This window comes from Spinacia oleracea, chromosome 5, assembly GCF_020520425.1.
Source record: "Spinacia oleracea cultivar Varoflay chromosome 5, BTI_SOV_V1, whole genome shotgun sequence".
In the NCBI taxonomy this organism is placed as follows: domain Eukaryota; kingdom Viridiplantae; phylum Streptophyta; class Magnoliopsida; order Caryophyllales; family Amaranthaceae; genus Spinacia; species Spinacia oleracea.
In genome coordinates, this window is record NC_079491.1 from 41,733,473 (window position 1) to 41,745,642 (window position 12,170).

A 12,170-nucleotide genomic window follows, 5' to 3' on the forward strand; every position below is an offset into this window, starting at 1 on the left:
GAAATTGAGGCACTCACTGCCAATGGAACTTGGGAGATTTGTTTCCTTCCTAAAGGAAAAAAGGCAATAGGTTGCAAGTGAGTCTACAAAATCAAACTGAAGAAAGATGGCTCAGTTGAAAGATTCAAAGCCAGACTTGTGGCAAAAGGATTCACACAGAAGTATGGATTGGATTATGAAGAAACTTTTTCACCTGTTATCAAGATGGCTACTGTTAGGTGTTTAATTGCCTTAGCAGTCACTAATGATTAGAAAATTCATCAATTAGACATAAATAATGCCTTTTTACATGGTGATCTCACAGAAGAAGTTCATATGAAAGTTCATGATGGGATATCAAATCCAGATAACAAGGTTTGCAGGCTTAGGAAATCACTCTATGGTTTGAAACAAGCCAGCAGGCAATTGTTTGCCAAACTCACATCAGAATTAGTTCATCTTGGTTTTGTTCAATCTAAGAATGACTATTCTCTTTTCATCAAAAGAGTAGGTGCTGTACAGACATTAGTTGCAGTATATGTGGATGATATTCTAGTCACTAGACCAGACACATCAGCTATTATTTCTTTGAAAGATCACCTACACCATAAGTTCAGCATTAAGGATTTAGGTGAGCTCAGTTACTTCCTTGGGATTGAGATTTCCAGGGTACAGAATGGTGTGTTCCTAACTCAATCTAAGTTCACCAGAGAGTTGTTAGCAGATTGTGGAATGGATGTTTCAAAAATAGCTAAAACTCCTCTTCTAACCAAACTCAAGTTGACTTCTTTTGAGGATGAACCATTTACTGACCCAACTCAGTACAGGTGTTTGGTTGGAAAACTCAATTTCGTCACTCACACTTGACCAGATTTATCTTATGCTGTCCAAACACTCAGTCAGTTCATGCAATCACCAAAGATTTCTCACAATTTAGCCTTGAATCATTTGCTCAGGTATGTTGCTCACACCATTGATCAAGGAATTTCTATTCAACCTTCATCACAGTTGACACTTCAAGCCTACTGTGACTCTGATTGGGCTGCTTTCCCTGATACTAGAAGGTCTGTCACTCCTTACATAACTTTACTAGGCACCAGTCCAATCTCTTGGAAGCCAAAGAAACAAGGCACCATCTCTAGATCTTCCTCTTAAGCTGAGTATAGAGCAATGGCTGCAGCTGCCTCTAAAGTGACTTGGTTGGTTAGGCTTTTAAAGGAAATGGGTCTTCCTAATCTTACTTCTATCAAGATCAAATGTGATAACCAGTCTGCAATTCACATTGCCAGAAATCCAGTTCATCATGAAAGGACAAAACACATTGAGTTGGATTGCCATTTTACTAGAGACAAGGTTCTATAAGGGTTTATTGAACTCACTTATGTTCCTACAACTGACCAGTTAGATGATGTTCTCACTAAGGTTCTACCATCTCCTCACCATTCTGAACTCTTGTCCAAGCTAGGCATGTTTCCTACTGAACCAGTACCTAGCTTGAGGGGGGCTATTGGAGAACACAGAAAGAATAGTAATGCTGCCAACAACAAACACACAATTGAAGACTGCAACAAACACAGAAAGCAGCTGCTCACTATTTTGCTTACTCAGTTGTTTAGCTTAGTTGATACACAGATTGATGACATGTCATTAGCTTACACAGATTGCTGACATGTAATGCTTGGTTGTTAGTTGAGCAAAGTTAGTTATAACTAACTCACTGATCTATCTGATCAGTGGTTAGTAGTAGGTTAGCTTGACTATAAATACTTTTAAATAGTCTTGCTTATGTTGCTTGTAATTCGATTTTATAATCAATAAAAATCTCTCCCTCTCTTCTCTTAATGAAGTTCTGATTATGAACTTTCACAAAAACCATTTAGAGTTGAATTTTGGCTTTCCCCCCTTATTTCCCCCAAATTGCAAAAGAAAACTTGTGGTTAACAATGCTCTAAGTTGGTAAAGAAGTTACACCAAGGAATACCACTTTGTGGAATGGTATTATTCCTAAATGTGAGAGGATAGTCCAAGAGGTGAAATATACTGTAAAGCAAAGAGTTGTACATATACATAAAAAATCAGTTAGCATGTGTAGGGGGTGTTTTTTGAGTCGCATCGCAAGTATGCTCTTTCCCTACAAGGGGGCGGTTTTTTAGAAAACCATTGTATTTTTGTACCTCGAAGGAGTCGCCACCAAACATTATTTAAAGTCTTGTTTGGAAAGACCGCAAGTGACTCTTTTTTGGATAAGGCTTTGAATCCTCGAAACGGATGGGTGAGATCCGGGCACGGGAACGAGATGCTTATTCCGCGAGCTTTAGAAATTATTCGAGTACGTGACACAGCATTTTCGAAAATATACCCTAGATTAGACTATGTGGGTTTGAATTTTAGAGAAAATAGAATCTCTAATTGTATGGTGGTCACTTTGCTTTAAAGGTAATTTAAGGGAACCTAAGATCGGTTTGTCCAAGAAATTATCTTTGTTAAGCGTGATGTAACCTTGCATTTTGTTGTATTTAGCATGTATGGTGATGAAAGCAATAAAGAAAATAAAGCAACATCGCAATTGTAAATAAGTGCAGAATTAAGTAAATACAAGACACCCTAGAAACGGACTAGGGAGTAGGTCCACATTTCCTAGAAGAACTAGGCAAGTAAAGATGGGGAATTGAAAGTGCGGTGTTGAAATTGCGGAATTGGAAGTGCGATATTGAAATTGCGGTATTGAAAGGTTCATAATTGAAATTGCAATATTGAAAGGTGCGTAATTGAAATTGCGATATTGAAATTTGTACTTGGACACATGAGATTCGAACGCCAAGCGGCTCCTTAAAAATAAGTGCGCCCGACACGAATTCAAAGCCAAAAATCTCAACTTGGGAGAAGTTGCTCATCCCAAAGTATCCTAGATTTTGCATATAGAACTTGAACTTGAAAGTTTGAATCTTGAAATATTGAACTTGAAATGATTGGACTTGAACTTGAAATATTGAACTTGTACTTGAAATATTGAAACTTAAGAGACTTGAATCTCAAAGATCGGGCCTTTTAATGTTGAAAAGGTTAGATCTTTGATGTGCTCTTACTTTGAAAGGATCCTAGTTTAGGGAAGTAGTCATGAGCAACCCTAAACATTGTGGGATCTTGAAATTTGAAAACTTGAACTTGTATATTGAAAAATGGAGTCTTGAATCTCAAAAGATTAAACCTTTAGAAGCTAAAAAGGTGTCATTTTTTATTACTCCATGCTTGAAAGTGATTCTAGTTCAAAGAAGTGATTGCAAGCAACTTTGAACATCCTTGAATCTTGAAAGTTTGCATTTTTGTATTTTGAAAAGTTTGGATTTTGAAAAGATGTATGATTGTTGCAAGTCACATTTTTAGTAGTAAAAATGCCAACTTGCTAATCATTTTTGAAATAGGAAAATCAAAGAAACATGATTGAATATTGTGGGATTCGGAATTAACTATTTAGGTTTAGGCAAGAATTCCTTTTAGAGCTCCCAATTGCTTAGAACTTGAAGTTTGTATGTGTTTTTGAAGGACTTTTGAACTTGAATTTGAGGCGTAATTTTTGTATTACGACGTTGTATATTGAAATTGCCTCCCTAAATGCTGAAAATTAGGGGGTATTTATAGGAAAAATGGCTGGAAAACGCCAGCCATTGCCAGCGCAGCACGCCAAACCAGCGCCCAGCGCTGGTGACGTGGCATGAGTGCTGCCAAAATCAAGGACGCGGGCTCCGTCCTTGATTTATCTTGTATTGATGTACCTTCGTACGAATAGTACGATGCTTGGCACATAGTGTTTGCTTGTAGGCTAAGACTTGATTTTGCGTAAAAAAACAAGTCGTTTCGGGTTTTGAATTTCGGTTGTACGGGACGGGGCCCAGCTTGCTCAATTTTGTGGGTCGGCGCCCGATTTTGACTTGCCTTATATGATTTTGAGTGGAAAAGGCTTAGTAAAACCAATGGAATGGTCTACTAGATGAAATTGTACTTGGATTTTGAAATTGGTTTTTGAAGATTGTATTTTGTACATAGTTCCGGGAGGGGAACGGCCTCGGGGATTGGATTTTGGATCTTGTATTTTGGAGATGTTCTTAGCAATTGGGATTTCCGCACGGAGTTGCTCCAACCGCCTAGTAAGGATAATGGTATCGTCATCATCCCAGAGGGGAGACACAAGTTAGGTGTCTACAGCATGGTAGACCAAGCTTGGTTTAGTACCTTGTAATACCCTCTTTAGTTGAGTTCTTTAGTCGTTTTACGTTGTTTGTAGCCTAGTAGTGTTATGTGTATAGCCCCATTGGTGATGGGGGAGTCCTCCTAGAAGGTTTACCCCGATCTTTATAGGATTTTTGTTGTAAATTGGTTCTTGGATGAAATAATATTTTTTGTACTTACCAAAAACACATTTACACAGTTATTAGTCATAGTTTGATGTAATGTAGAAAGAATTCAAGTTCTTCTCCAACAATATTTTTGTGATGGAGGTAATCTATCTCATTAATAATAATCATCGGCCAACATATATGTCAATGTTAGAACTTACAAATACTTTTTCATATGTCAAGTATAAGTTTTTTTTTTGACAAAGACATCATTTAACGAAAAAATTAACGATTACCCTAATATAATAAAGCAAAGTAAATACAACCAACCATAACTTAAACTGAAATACAAACTACGGGAGTATGCATTATGCAACAAAGCCGAAGGAGAGAAGACTATCACTATCTCGTACCAGCATACAAACATGATTGCTGTGTGCAAAAGGCCAGGATTGACACCACTCGCAAACAAGGTCATCCCAAGGCCAAAAAGCCTCTTAGGATCTTGGGCCGCGAGTAATTCTTCATTGGGCATTCCCTGCATTGGAGAATGCCACACTATAGAGGAAGAAATTATATCTACGACTAAGGCTCCGTTTGGTAGGTGTAGACACCTAATTTGTGTCTCCCCTCTGGGATGATGGCGATACCATTATCCTTACTAGGTGATTGGAATAACTCCAGGCGGAAATCCCAATTGCTAAGAATACTTCCACAATTCAAGATCCAAAATCCAACCCCCGAGACCGTTCCCCTTTCGGTTCTCGGTACAAAATACAACTTTCCAAATCCAATTTCAAATTCCAAGTACAATCTCATCTAGTTGACCATCCCATTGGTTTTACTAGGCCTTTTCCACTCAAAATCATATAAGGCAAGTCAAATTCGGGCGCCGACCCACAAAACCGAGCATGCCGGGCCCCGTCCCGTAAAACCGGAATTCAAAACCCGAGAAAGGCTTGTTTTTAGACGCTAAATGATGCCTTAACCTCCAAGCAAATACAAAACGCCAAACCTAGTACTATTCGTACAACAGGTACAACACTACAAGACGAAACAAGGACGGAGCCCGCGTCCTTGCTTTGGCGGCATTCAAGCCACGTCAGCAGCGCACTACGCTGGTCCAGCGTGCTGCGCTGGCGTGGGTTGGCGCCTTGCACCCATTCCTCCTATAAATACCCCTCATTTTCAGCATAATAAAGAGGAGAACAACAATACAACGTCGTAATTCTGACATTACGCCTCAAAATACAACTCAAAAACTCCTCAAAAACACATACAAAATTCCTAAAGTCTAAGAAATTGGGAGCTCTTGCCTAAACCTAAATAGGTAAATCCGAATCCCATTCTAATCAACTATGTTTCTTTGATTTCAAAATGATTAGCAAGTTGGTGTTTTTTTTATCGTTAAAAACATCACTTGCAACAATCATACATGTTTTCCAAAAATACAAACTTTTTCAAAATACAAAATGCAAACTTTCAAGATTCAAGGATGTCCAAAGTTGTTTACAATCACCTCTTTGCACTAGAATCACCTTCAAGTATGGGGTAATCAAAGATGACACCTTTTAACATTTAAAGGTTTAGTCTTTTGAGATTCAAAACTCCATTTTTCAATATACAAGTTCAAGTTTTCAAATTTCAAGATCCCACCATGTTTAGGGTTGTTCATGGTTACTTCCCTAAACTAGGATCCTTTCAAGTTCAAATTTCAATTATTTCAAGTTCAAAACTTCAATATTCAAGCTTTCAAGTTCAAGTTTAACATGCGAAATCTAGGATATTTGGGTTGAGCAACCTCTCCCAAGTTGAGATTTTTGGCTTTGAATTCGTGTCGGGCGCACTTATTTTTAAGGAGCCGCTTGGCGTTCGAATCTCATGTGCCCAAGTACAAGTTTAAATTATGCACCTTTCAATATTGCAATTTCAACATCGCACCTTTCAATACCGCAATTTCAATATCGCACTTTCAATACCGCAATTTCAATATCGCAATTTCAATTCCGCACTTTCAATTCCACATCTTTACTTGCCTAGTCCATTTCTAGGCAATGTGGACCTACTCCCTAGTCCATTTCTAGGGGGTCTTGTATTTACTAATTCCGCACTTTATTTAGTATTGTGATGTTCTTTATTTGTTTTATTGCTTTCATCACCGCACATGCTAAATACAACAAAATACAAAGGTTACATCACGCTTAACAAAGATAATTTCTTGGACAAACCGGCCTTAGGTTCCTTAATTAATCTTTAAAGCAAAGTGACCACCATACAAAATAGAGATTCTATTTGCTCTAAATTCAAACCCACATAGTCTAATCTAGGGTATATTTTCGAAAATGTTGTGCCAACGTACTTGAATATTTCTAAAGCTCGCGGAATAAGCATTTCGTTCCCGTGCCCGGATCTCACCCATCCGTTTCGAGGATTCAAAGCCTTATCCAAAATAGAGTCACTTGCGGTCTCTCCAAACGAGACTTTAAACAATGTTTGGTGGCGACTCCTTCGAGGTACAAAAATTCTATGGTTTTCTAAAGAACCGCCCCTCTTGTAGAACGGGAAACAAGTTTTGCACACAAAAACCCCCTACAGTAGGGCGTAAAACGTTTTCATTGTAAAATGATTTTTCATGGAAAAAAAAATTCAAGGGAAAACACATACCTAAACTAGTTTTCCTTTGTTTGGTACCTTAAAGGAAAATGGGAGAAGATGGTGAAGATTGAGGAGAAGAAATGAGAGGTAGGTAAAGAGGAAAGAAGGAAAAGTGGTTTCCCTCCTTTTCAAATGGAAAAGATTTTTCCACCTTTGAGGGAGTCACGGAAAATTGGTTTTCATCCCTTACCCAACCAAACAACGTAAAATGATTGAAAAGAGAAAAACCATTTTCCATGAAAACGTTTTACGCCCTACCAAACGGAGCCTAAGGCAACCAACTGAACACTGCCTGTAGAACTTAGAGGCGGATCTACTTAAACCATTCCATTAGACTACAACATTCTAAGGAGCAACCACAAATAAACACCAACGACCGACACTAACAAAGGAACCAAAACATATTTGGAACATGCTTCCTAAAATCCCAAGTCGAAATCAGAACCCCAAATGAAACAAATTCTCTTATACCATCGCTCCCAAGAGGCAGGAAACCAACAACAATCACAAACCACTTGTTGACCAACCTGTACAGGAAGTTAAACACATGAAAAAGGCAACAGGGAACCAACACTCGGACTACCCCCAAGGCATAGAGAAACACAAGCAACCCCCTTATTAAAGAGCCAAATAACCTATAGAAAACGAAGATAAAACTACCAGGCAAACTCGTCTGGTGGCCAGAACACGGAGAAGAAGAGGAGGATCCACCCTAACAACGAAAAATCCACCAAACCAGGCTGTGCGCGAAACCACAATTGTCAAACAAAACTACCATGCCACCATAGTCGATATAACCGCCAACAAGCCTAAAGCAGTGAACGTAATGAAACCTGAAACCGACAAAGCACCACCGCACTACAACTACGGGAAACAACTAAAACTACCTAAAAACTAACAGAATATAATTTGATCACGCAACCCTCACCGACGACGATCGTCTTGGTGAGCCGAGATCGCTTATTGTCGGTGAGTAGAAGGAGGAAGGTGAAGCGGTGAACTAGGCGGTGGAGAGGAGATATAACGGTTAGGTTTCATTGTGAAATACTTCCTCCGTTCATAAATACTCGCAATGTTTGTCACTTCACGCATGCCAATGCACAATTTAGATCGTCAATATCTTAAATTTTCTGCAAACAAAAATTATAAAAAGTTAAATTTTGAAAATATGTATCGAGACGAATCTAACAAGATTTCACATGACTATGTATTATTTGACATATAGATCACCAACAATAGTTAGAGTGGAATATATAAATAGTGTAAAACTATCAAACGTTGCGAGTATTCATAAGTACTATTTGATGTTTCCCTTTACTTATGTCATCTTTTCCAGTTCTGAATTAATTTGGTAATGATGTTCAAATAAGGCTAATCATTTAAAGGGAAGTTGTATAGCAGTGGTTTAACAATCTCACTTGTATGGACCCAAATTAGAGTGGATCAGGGTGTTATTGTAAATTAACGTGAATTGGGTAATCGACGTCTTATATTATAGAAACTATAGGTTATGTAAAGTAACTATATCTACAGAATAGTAACTGTGAAATAATAATAATAATAATAATAATAATATAGTCATTTCGATAAGATTAATTATTCTATCCAAAGAGTAACTATGAGTATATCATATAGAAAAGTAATTTTAAATGTAAAACAATTACTATAAAAATAAAAATAATTATATATTCATTCTTGCAGACAAAAAGAGTATATTATAGAAATTATAGGTTCTATAAATTAACTATATCTTCACAATAATAATAATTCTTGCAGACAAAAAAAGTATATTATAGAAACTATAGGTTACGTAAAGTAACTATATCTTTAGAATAGTAACTATGAAAAAATAATAATTATATAGTCATTTCGATAAGAAATAATTATTCTATCCAAAGAGTAATAGTAATTTTAACTGTAAAACAATTACTATAAAAATAAGAATAAATATATATTCATTTTTGCAGACAAAAAAAGTATATTATAGAAACTATAGGTTATGTAAAATAACTATATCTTCAGAATAGTAACTATGAAAAAATAATAATAATATAGTCCTTTCGATAAGAATCTCTATTATATAAAGGAACAGCTGAGGGTGTTTTGGTAACTCAACTTTTCGTGTCCCCACAAAATTACGAAAATACCCTCTCACCTTCGTTTCTCTTTCTTACTGAGAGTCTGAGCCACTCTCCTCCTTTCACCTTTGTTTCTCTTTCTCCTCTTACCTTCGTAGGGTTACACTTCCTAGGTCACACTTCCCCGCCGTCGTCCTCACCATATCGCGTCCCTGTCGCCTCCATCCTCAATCGGTTCCCATCGACGGCCTTCCGTCGCTTCCCGTCGTCGGCCTTCCATCGCTTCCGGAAATGATGCAGCAACCGAGATCGAGTATTCAGGCCAAGTATTCAGACTGAGATCGAGTATTTCCGGAAATGAAAACCAATTTCGGCGATCATTACGTCTTTCAAATCACTTCCAAGTACTCTTTTTCTCTACTGCAAATTTCAATTAGGTTTATCAAATTGTTTCGAAATCAATTTCATCTGATGTATTTTTTTGTGATGCAAAGGAAAATTGGTCGTTCATGGCGGTTTCTGCAAATGCAAAATAAACTAATTGGAATTCTGGTGAGATTCCAACAACTTTTATTAAATTTTCATTTTTTCGAATTGATTCTGGATATTTTGTTAATTTGGTGTGTTTTTTCCTATTTTTGTTTGAATATCTTAACAGGGTCTTCAATAATCAAATGGAATGACATCTTACCTAATTTCAATTTAAAATCTAGCACCCACTATTTAGATCAACATTTTTAGCAAATTCTAGACTTACATGATGTAATTAAAATTGTTTATTTAATTTTCATATTTCTTTTAATTCCTTGGTGCTATCCTGATACTATTTCTGTAAGCCTTATTTTCTTTCCTTTTTCGTTTAATGCGAGATATTAGTGGATTGCTTATTCCTTTGTTTCCATAGTTTTTTTTGTTTGTTCATCCGAAATGGGGAGATGGTGGTCAATGTCTGGTGGTACTAATGTGGTACTATAAATGTTGAATGTATGGTGGGTTTAATTCAGTTAATTTCTTTGATGTGTATGTTGCTTCTGTGCCTAGGCTTTGAGTTGTGATTGGATTGCCGAATTTCTCCAAGAAGAAAAGTGCGGAGAATAAATGGACTTTGCATAAGGATGGACTTCAAGGTCGTCAGATTACCGACACTTTGAAGGTTAATTTCTTTCACTTTCTGTGTGATTTTTGTTGTTATGACAAATTGGGGACAATGTTCAGTGGTGGAGAATAATTTTGGTTGATATTGTGTTTAAATAGCTAATTATGAGTATAAACTGTTTTAGCTTGATACTTTTTTAAAAAGATTGTCGAGTGTGGATCATTTTGGCCTGTTACAATTTTGGTCACTCACCGGATTTTGAGTTGTGGCCTAAGAGGGGAGGGACATTTCGGTAACATATGTTAGGAGCTTGCTTAGAAACCGTAGTGACTTAGTGAAACATGGATATAATAGGTTAGTTCACTTGGGAATACACACCGGATAGAAAAAGAGATGAGGTGTGTGAGTGTAAAAAAGCTGCAGATTTATCGTTACTCTCTGGCTATTGGATGACAGAGTTTTTCAATCTTTAGAATACTTGAATTGGACCCTCGAAGTTTATGGATTACCATGTAGACATCTGCAGTTAGGGTGCCTTACTGATTTGAGTTCTTGCTGTTCTTATTTCTGAAGTTTAACGTAGCTGTTCAGAATATAGACAAATTGGCAATTTGGTTGTGTCCGAATTTGTCACACCATAAACAAAATGAAATGACAGCGTCTTTTAAGCTCTCCCTGTGACAAATTTAACCCAACAGTGATTTGTAATAATTGTGGGTCTGGGGGTCGGGGTGTGGAGGGTAAGGAAACCGTATATGCTTCACTTTTGAATTTTTGATTGATGTCTGCATTATCAAATGAGTACGAGGTACTGACTTTAGTTAATTTGTATCAGATTTTGATTGATAGCTGCATTAAACAAATTTGAAACCCCTTTACTCAGATCGAAAAATGTCAGATCTTACCTTCCGGAAAATCCAGCCCTTGAGGTTCATTTCTCTTCTCTACTCCGATTTATTATATATTCTAAGATTGTTGTGAATTTGTGTTTGATATGGATAGTTTTTCTATGAAAACAAAATTAAATTTTAGAGACTGAATCTTCATTTTTTGTTGTTTTTGTAATAAATGAGCTAAACCTGATCATTTTTGGTTGATTCTCAAAACAAGAATAATTTCATTCAAAAAAACTTACCCTGTTACTTGGTAAACTAGAGGGTTGGCTGAGACTGAGGTATCCAATGATGATGAATCAACGGTGGATGATGCGAGTGCAGGGAATGGGAGTATGGAGGTTTGTGCATTTGACAACCGGGGATGCGTGCGGAGCTATGCTCCTATGAAAAGATCCAGTATACGTAAGTTTTAACAACAATGGTTAACTTTTTCTTGCCTATTGTTTTATAAGCTTGAATTTGGTAATTGGGTGTAGTTCAGCTGTTTTCGAGATGGGTAAATGCCGCTGTTTATGGTCCTAGAGAGATCCTGCAATCTTCCCCACTCTTTTTTAATTGATTAGCTGCCGGATCGTAGCTTAGTAATTGGAGTTGAACTGTTAGACCTTAGACTAAGAACAAATTTTCAGTTTATTTTGATGAATGGGGATTGATAGTTGGGATAATTATTGTAGCCTTTTTTAGGTTTTTCTTCATGGTGTTGTCAATATGCAGCTGATGAATCAGTGGGTGTGGGATATGGTTGATGAGTTTGTGTATCAGTTTCGGAGTTTTTGTCAGTATAGGGCTAAGATGAAGTCCAAAACTGAGCAGGAGATTGCTTTGCTCTGTCAGTTGATCAGTTTCAATTCCGGTTCTTTATTTTGTTGTAATTTTCTTTATTAACTGTTTGTAGATCTTTCTCATGATATGTTCGTTGTTAATCCGTATAATTTCAATAGTTGCAATCGCTTCAATTTTGTTAATTTTCCGGCTACATTTTCTGAATTATATTGTGCAATTTGGTTTCATTTTCCAGTATAATGTAAAATCAACTGTTATCTCTATCCCAATATTCAATCTCTTCAAATCATAGTTTTTTCAAAGTGTTGTTACTGTTTATAATAGAGATGCATATCGTACATTAACTATC

General features: G+C 36.9%; 1 long non-coding RNA gene across 1 annotated transcript; it reads left to right on the forward strand.

Annotated features, from left to right (window-relative positions):
- Positions 1-10,088: 10,088 nt before the first annotated feature.
- On the forward strand, positions 10,089-11,432 carry LOC130461883 (uncharacterized). Its single transcript, XR_008921837.1, has 3 exons — positions 10,089-10,199; positions 10,978-11,071; positions 11,298-11,432. It is a non-coding gene; the product is annotated as an uncharacterized lncRNA (long non-coding RNA).
- Positions 11,433-12,170: the final 738 nt, after the last annotated feature.